We start from the raw sequence: 9,295 nt of genomic DNA on the forward strand, positions 1-9,295 counted from the left end.
CCCCCCGTCGGCCCCTCTATCCATGCCTCTCTCGAATACGTAATACACACACATACCTCTCTAGGCCCCGCCAAATGCATCAACTACACATTCACACATGTTACATCACGTACCCCATTGATCTAAAAAGCCCTCTCTTCACGTTTATTTCGCATACAACATTCCTTTTGAATAAAGTGTGGCCAAAAAATTATTTTAGAGTTTCTACATATATACAACATTACAAAGTTATATGGAGGAGTACGAACGCTAATTTGCATTGCATGGTGCCCACAATGATATGTATTCCGCACTGTGAATTTGTATATTTTTATATTATATACAAAGTTAGTCATAATAAAGAGAAACGAAGAGCATCTCTCTCTCTCCATCGCATACCCCCCCTGTACCCCCCTTTCACGTATGCACACAAAACTATCTCCAGGTCCTCTAAAATTAAGCTCCCAGAAAATTCACGCATGTTTCATCTTTCTCTCGCGATATATGCGATGACGATCATTGTATTTGAAGCGAAAGCACGATACGTACATTGGACTTCAGAATCCACTCATTACGGTCACCATTTACGTTTAGTGGTTATTATACAGTCACGGGCTCACCGTACAACTCTGTATTTGCTCATGACATGACTAGTTGACCAGTTAAACGCTCCACGTGGCACCTCTAGTGTTGCATCACATTATCTCACTACCATCGTGCCCACCTGTCGACTTGTATATACTCTACATCTACACTCTTATAAAATACATAAAATACACTCTTATAAAAAAACAGAGTTGGTGATGATGGTGTGCCTGCCATCCTGCAATATAGGTCGTCCGATTTATATCTGACGGATAGGAAAGAAACTATGGCAATTTTGCAAAAAGGTACCCACACACCTCTCCACATTTGCAAATAAGGCCTTCCCTCGTTCTCTCACAAGATAAACAAGTCATACAAATGCATCTTGATGTTACGTGCAACGCACGGGCATCTTGCTAGTAAGAATGAAAACAAACGACAAAAAAATATTTGGACGGTGGTTCGAAGTCATGACCGCGGGCACAGCGGACAAGGTGGCCTTGTATTGGTATGCTGAGCCGTCTGTTTTAACACACAGGAGCTGGTGTGGTGATTATACACACACACACGCATGCACACGAACTGCATCGACGCAACACTCACACAAACACATGCACCCACGCACGCACGCAACACTCACACGTACACACGCAGCCACGCACGCAACACTCACACGCACACACGCACGCACGCATGCATGCACACACCATTACACCACACGACCAACACACACTCTCACGCTCAAGTGCTCAACCTACACGTGCATGCGCACACATCAGGCCCTGACAGACACATACACAACCAGGTGATTCCCGCGCACGGGTTGGATCCTTGTCGCGCCTGCGTAAATTTGTGTTTATCTGACCTTTTGCCTATGCTAACTGACAGGTGGGACCCACAAGGAACGTGGTCAATTTAACTAGTCAACATGGCGCCACGCACACTATTTGGCCGGTCAACAGAGTGCAATCCGATGCTGAACTGTGAGCAAGTGACCGTATAATCACCGCAAAATGTATATAGTGACCGTAATCAGCTTATTCTGAAGTTCGGTGACCATATTACGCTTTTCTCTCTGTAGGCCCTCCAAAACTACATCTCTACACGTTCTCGCATGTTACATCTAACAACTATGCAATACAGCACTACTACTACACTCTAACACAATAAATCATATGTTTTTTTAGTTTTACTAGATATCATATTGTTACTTATAATTATTCAGTTTGCATACATTAAAATTTCCTTTGAAATGTATGGCCAGTATCATCTACCACGCGGGAAAAATCCCACCCTTTCCTGTTTAATCGGGTTTGTATCGATGGATCGTGCGAAACAGAAAAACTATAGTACTATACAGTACTACAAGTGACAGTTCACTAGGCCGTCATGTCGTCTACTCCTCCGTCGTAATAGTGGAGCGCTCGCTTCCATAAATCTTCTAGTCCCTTTCGCCGACATGTGGGACATCAAGCTACCGGGTCCACATGCCATACCGGAATACAGTGCAGAGCAGCCGGGGTGAAGCACCCCAGTCATGGCGCCGGCGTAGTAATGAGCAATGAGGCGTCAAGTCACAAAGTTGCACCTTTCCCGCAGTTAAGTTGGAGGGACGAAGCAACCATCATTTCACTCGTTGCTGAATCCGCTTCTCCCTCATGTTCTTCAGCTTAACCACGTGTTGCTTCTGCCGTTGTTCTGCCTCATGTGGGACGCGGATCGGCTTGGTAAAGCACTGACACGTGGGACCGCATGTTAGCAAACCGCCAGGACAACGTCCTCCGAAAATAAGAAGCCTAATCCTAGACTTACAAAGGGTTACGTAGCTGCTATGTATACTTTCCATCTAATCTATATATGCCCCCCTGATTTTCAAGTGGGTTGGGCCTAATCCTCTCCTTTAATCCAATCAAATAGTCCCACATCACATCAGTTCGTAACTTTACGTAAACCATTATGTGGATGTAGCATTGCTCAAATAAGAAACCTCCCCCGCCATCCGCGCGGCAAAATCACCTCCTTTTTACTAATCTTGATTCTATAATTTTTTAGATCGATATAATTGAGATTTGTATAGATAGCACACAGGAGCAAAACCAAGTGGTACGGTTAAGGGCATCCACAATGTGTAGCCAAATCTGAAAATAGCTTTTGGAATCATGGGAACCATTGTGGACGGTGTTGCCAAAGCCAAAAAGATGGAACCGAAGCTCCCTGATTGATTGATTGAAGGAATAGAAAAATGCAACATCTCTCCTCTTTCTCCCATGCTTGGACGCATGTAGTACAGTATAGAGCACAGAGTCTACTCCCCTGTCCCTTCTATCACAAATCACAAAGCAGTGAGGCGTCAAATCATAAAAGCATGGACGAAGCAACCATCATTTCACTCTTCGCTGACTCCGCTTCTCCATCGTCTTCTTCGAGAAACCATCTCACCGCACTAGTACTCCTAGTAGTACTAGTAAAGGACTTCCTGGATGCAAATAAGACTTCCTGCCGCATTAGTTATCGACCTTTATTTTTTAACATACAATCTGAGTGGATAGCTCCTGTGGTCATCACACTGAGCGGATATATAGGTGGGCTAGGTGGGCAGGCGGCAACAATCTAAGTGCTAAAAGAGTTGATCTGGAAAAAAGAGTTGATCCAATGCTTGGTTTTGTTTGGATTTTCCAACTATGACCATTGGATAGAGTGGATCAATGGCTTACGTTCAAAGTTATTCTCATTCTATAGAATGGCATAGGAACATGGAGAGATTTGGTTGATTTTATATCGCTGAATAATATAAAATATTATGAGTGCACACGCTCCACCCCGAGGTTTGTAGCTCCTTCTGGGCCATCGGGAATCTATGTTCTTCCACTCTTTCGTTTAAGACATGAGCTTTGTTCATCCTGTTGCCGACACGCGGGACATCTGTATGCCTCCATTTTACAAAATCATACTATATGCCTCCATGACACGCGGGACATCTAGCATCAAGGTGGCGTGTCATGCAAGAAAATGGAGATATGCAGTGCATAAGTGAGTCGTGCACTTCAATGGCACCTAGTACTACGCAATATTTTTTCTCCTCGATGGCACGTGAATAGTGCACGTACTCAATGACAGAGCACGGGATGGTAGCCATGGACATGGTCGGCCCTTTTTGAAGAGAGTACTAATAAATAACTTTGATGTGTCCCGTCAACTCGCAGAACGACGAGAAGCTTGCTTACTACGCCTTCTCCCTCGCCAACGCGTGCACGGTGGCTCGCAGCACGAGGAGAAACTTTTGCTTACAAGCGGTGGACGTGCAGCAGTTCATTTGGTGTCAGATTGCCAAAAGTATTACTGTAGTACCATAATTATTGTTCGACTTCCGGAAGAGGAGAAGAGCCAAGCGCAAGGTTACCTACTAACCTAGTATAGTACTACTATAGCCAAAGTTGGTCCACCTTTTTAGAGCATGGTTAATTAATATAGGCGGCTCTTGCAGTGGCACATCATTTAGAGCAAGTACTCTCTTCGTAGGAACAAAGGAAGTGAAACAAAAGTTGGAGTGGATGCTAGATTTCCAATTAAAACATGATTACATAGGAAAAAAAATCCTATAGCATTCTATCATATGAATCAAACGACCAATGTAGGAAAATTATGAGGGGGGTCTCTCCAACAGTGTTCCTTGGCTCGCACCTAGCATCACGGTGGTCGAACTTGGAGTCATTCATCTGGTACACGTGGCATCTCAGATCTGGACACAAGGTGACGCGAAGGAGGTACACTTGCGCATGGCTGTTGTGGTCGCACCGCACCCTCACACGGTCGCTCCTGCACGCCGCGGTCGCACCGCACCCTCACACAGTCGCTCCTGCACGCCGCAAACCCAACCAAGGGAACGCACCCTCACTGACACGTGTTGTCGCACGTGAACAAACCAAACTCAGCCATCCTATCGCTGACACATAATTTTCGTTCATAGAGTATGTTTATCCAACTGCATGTTGGGGACTATCCGTACGGCCAGTGCGGTGGTCTGTTGGGGAAGAAGAAGAGGTGAGGAAGAAGGAAAGAAGGGTTAGGAGACGTAGGATATTCATCCAACCGCCTGAAATGGTAGACTGGCCCAAGTCAGGCGACTTGCATAACAAATATATGTTTTTACACAGCAAAAGATCCATAAAAACAATAACATAAAGAAAAACTATCACTGCTCGCGGAAAGAGACGGCCTCGTCGTCTTTGGCTGCCGGCGCGAACCAGCCGTCGCTGCCGACGTGTGTCTCCGCATCGTCGTTGTCCTCGGCCTCCAGCTACTCGCTCAAGCGGAGCGTGCGGGCGCTCTGCACGGACGAGAGCACAGCCCGGTTCAAGTCGAGGACGTCCGGTTCCGCCTGTAGGAGGGCCTCGATGGCAGCGGCATCCGCGCGCTCCGCGTCGAGTCGAGCCTCCGCCGCCCGGTTCAAGTCCAGGACGTCCGATTTCGTCTGCAGGAGGGCGGCGATGAGAGCGGCATCTGCGCGCTCTGCGTCGAGTCGAGCCTCTGCCGCCCGGTTCAATTCCAGGACGTTCGGTTCCGCCTGCAGGAGGGCCTCGATGGCAGCAGCATCCGCGCGCTCCGCCTCAAGTTGAGCATCCGCCGCCCGGTTCACATCCACGACATCCGGTTCCGCCTGCAGGAGAGCCTCGATGGCAGCGGCATGCGCGCGCTCCGCGTCGAGTTGAGCATCTGCCTCCCGGTCCTCCTTTAGTATTGCCATGTTGAACCGCTGGTCCGCCTGCACCATGGGGGACTCGGACGCCGGCACGAAGTCGACGTCCATCGTCTCATACCCATCGGGGGCCTTCTGCGCCGCGACCTCCGCCATGAACATTGGATCGGCTTCCTCCTCCTCATAGCTCGGCTCCAGAGAACTCGGGGATTGGCCCGCCGCAAAGCGAGCTTGGGAACGGAGGTCTGTGGCGCCGACCGCCGCTGCGATTTCTGCGCGGCGCTCCGGCGTCAGCATCTTGTAGTAAGTGATCTTGCGGCGCACCATGTCTTTCCGGTGAACCAGGGGACGCTTGATGCGGGCTAGGGGATCGAAAGGTGGGGGAATGGGCTGGAGATTTGGTGTAGTTTTAGGGCAGTGGCTGGCGTAGGCCGAGCAACGAAGGTTCTGGTGTGAATAGTGGTTCCGATGATGACCGGTCAATCGGTTTTGACTGTACATCGCTCTTGTCGCGTTCGCATTGCAGCCCGGCACGCTGGACCCTCCATGTCGCTCACCGAATGGAACGCGCTTCGTCTTGCGTTTTCGCTCGCTTGTGGGACCGGAGTTGAGAGCAAACCGACGTCCCTCCCCCTCCCCCGCCCGCATCATTTATTATACCACCACTCCCTCCGTTTTATGCGGAGCAAATAAAAACAGAGGGAGTATACTACGGATGAGGATCCCCTGACGTGGCCGAACCCATTGAGTAACTGACATGCGGGGCCTAGCAAGCATGGGGTCCGCCAGTAAGTGACCGAAAGGGAGGGTAAGGCAGGGATACCTACGCCAGAGGATCCACTTCCACTATACTACTTTGATCAAATGTTAGAGTAATAATATATGACATGCAACTTACACAAATGTTAGAGTAATAATATATGACATGCAACTTACACAAAGCATACAGGGTCTAATGCGTTTTTCGAGGCTAACTTTGACCAAATGTTAGAGTAATAATATATGACATGCAACTTACACAAAGCATACGGCCAAATTCGTATGTGAAAGGAGTTTCCAATGATATAATTTTCACATTATACATCTCATGTACTATTAATCTTGTCAATAGTCAAATTGGAAACCATCTCGAGTACAAATCTAGGAGTACGTACGAATCTAACAATATTGATTGGGCGTTGTTGAATGTTGATACCTTTTTGATCAAAGTAGAGATACTTTGACTACACATAAAACTTATATGTAAACTAGAAAGGATAGGGGGAGTATATTGTACGTTCAAAAACGAAACGAACATTGAATACCCTTTATATATGATTTGCGGATGCTATGATCACCGGTTCAAAATTTTGAATCCGCCTTAGGTATCACGTGCCCCCACTCGTTCCCTCTCGATTTCATCTCGGGTTCCGGAGATCTATTGAAAGAGGACTAGGGTGGGTACATGCGAATGATACTCGGCGGAATGTTCAAATGAGGCATGCGGGAGGATGGACTCGACTGGAGGGCGACATGATCGATGGAGAAGCTCGAATATGGCCGGGAAAACAGGGAAACCGACATGTGGGGCACACCCGTCGGGACGATGTAGCGCAGACTAGTCCAATGGAGGAGCTGGCCCACGACCTCCTCGCCACTGGCAACCGTTCATGTGGGTCGTTGGGGCCAAGAATGGGGCGCAGCTCCAGCACCGCCTCTGGACACGGCGGCCGCCGTGAGCGACACGCTCATATCGTCGCTAGACACGGTCGGTTTCAGTGTGCCGAGGGTGGCGTTAGTGCTGTGGCACGACCAACGGTATGTTTGGTTTGTGCCCAAGGTTGCCCCATCAAAGCATTGGGTAGCCAAAATTTTGGTTGAGGTATTGGTTGCCCATGATTTGGCTGACATTGGCAAGAAAAATGAACTAGAGTTGGCTAGAGTTCATTGGCATGCCAAAGAAATGGCAACCATCCAAACAAAGACCAATCTTTGGGTCATGACCAAAATTTTGGTTGAGGTATTGGTTGCCCATGATTTGGCCGACATTGGCAAGAAAAATGAACTAGAGTTGGCTAGAGTTCATTGGCATGCCAAAAAAATGGAAACCATCCAAACAAAGACCAATCTTTGGGTCATGACCAAAATTTTGGTAAGGTGCACTTTGGCCACAATCCAAACACACCCCAACACCCGGCTCGTTGAGGATGCACGGGGCGCCGCGACGCGTCCGCGGAGTGGTGTAGCGCGGCCAACTGCATCCTCTGGACCTGAGACCATGCCGGGTCGTCTTGCTTTTTCAATGACATGCGGGGATCGCATGTGAGCAAAGGGCATCTCCAACGTTGCCACGACCGCAGCTGACTACCCTGGCACACCAAAACCCTCGTCCCTCGCGCCATCGCGCGGTGCGTTCCCAGCCGGCGGTAGCTACCCGCATTCATGCCGTCCGTTCGTATGTCGTCGTTAAGAGGCTCGGTGCCCGAGGAACCAACTCCGGCGACTTAATGACGCACCCGGACGCTTGGCCTCACTGGAATGCGCTACTTAAAGCGGCAACGCCCAGCTAACCTCCACACCATAGCGCATCGTCCTCCTACCTGGCACCACATCCGCCACGACCGCAAGTGCGAACGCTCTGCGGGAGAGCTTGTCTTCGGGGATGAAGCTCGAGGTTGCCGCCCTCGCTCAAGTCGCCTCTCGCGACGCAATAGCGGCGTAGCCGGACGCAGACGCGACCGCACAAGCGGTGGCCATGCTGGGGGCCGACGACGGGAGCACCGTCAGCCACGCGTCCTACTTGCCGCTGTCCAATGTCCGGCACCGCCGAGGTCGGGGACTCCTCCGAGGATGAGTAGGGCATGGGAGGCGGCAGGGCATGGTGTGCCAACTGGCCAGTCCGTATCCCGTGTTCTACTCTTCCTCGCCGGAGACCGCACCTTCACTTCACGGGTCTTGAACCCCGCCCCCGTACATAGAGATCGCAGATGGAGGACGTCGGTCGCCGCCGTAGAATAGGTTTAGGGTCGGGTTTCTTTTATTTTTCTGTCCTATAAAAGTTCGAAATGTAATGAAAATCTGCCGTGTTTGCATTAATCTCGGCCGGTGTATATGAACTTTCACAATAATATACATATTGTAGGAGTACTAGCAAGATGCCCGTGCGTTGCACGGAAGATCAAGATCTTGTGGGAGAAAAGGATGAACGAGGGAAAGCCTTATCTGCAAATGTGGAGAGGAGTGTGGGTAAATTGTCATAGTTTCCTTCCTATCCGTTAGATATAGATCGGACGGCCTATATTGCAGGATGACAGGCACACCATCATCACCAACTCTGCTTTTTATTGAACCAAGACAAATCTAACATGCGAAGTAAAATAAACACATAGGGTCTATACATACACAAATTATCTTAGGCACTCCAATAGTACGTCCACTACACATTCACGCATTTCACATCTTTCTACATCTACGGGAACCTACGAAAGGGGTTAACGTAAATTGCCTCTCTCTCCTCCCCTGATTTTCATGGTGGTGGGCCCCTCCCTCCCCCAATCTACAATCAACAGCTCACACGTTTCACATTACGTTAATTACGTAACTGGGATTACGTAGGTGTAGCATTACTCATCCTAAAACCCAGCTAAGCCAACCTCCCAGCATATCGCGCGGGAAAAGACCCGGCCGCGCCGTTTTAGCCGGGATTACCGGATTACTCGATGGATCGCGCGAAGCAACAAAAAAAATTTGAGGGGGCGAAGCACCTAGTTTAAAAGGAAAAAAGGCGGTACACTCACAGCACTCCTGTCGCGGTCGCATTGCACCCCACACACGTTCGGTCCTGCACACGGCTCACGCAAACGGAACGCGCTTCGGCTTGCCTCTTCACTGACACGTGGGACTGCACTTGGAGAAACCGACCATGAGCCAAACTCCCCCCGCCCACCGCGTGAAAATCCTCCCCCCCCCCACACCCAAAAATTCCCCCCAAATCCGATTCAACCGCCCTTCGGCCAACTAGCCAATAATATTCCCCAAACCCCCCTCCCCCCTGTC

The sequence above is a fragment of the Triticum aestivum genome, chromosome 7D (assembly GCF_018294505.1).
Source record: "Triticum aestivum cultivar Chinese Spring chromosome 7D, IWGSC CS RefSeq v2.1, whole genome shotgun sequence".
NCBI classification, from domain to species: domain Eukaryota; kingdom Viridiplantae; phylum Streptophyta; class Magnoliopsida; order Poales; family Poaceae; genus Triticum; species Triticum aestivum.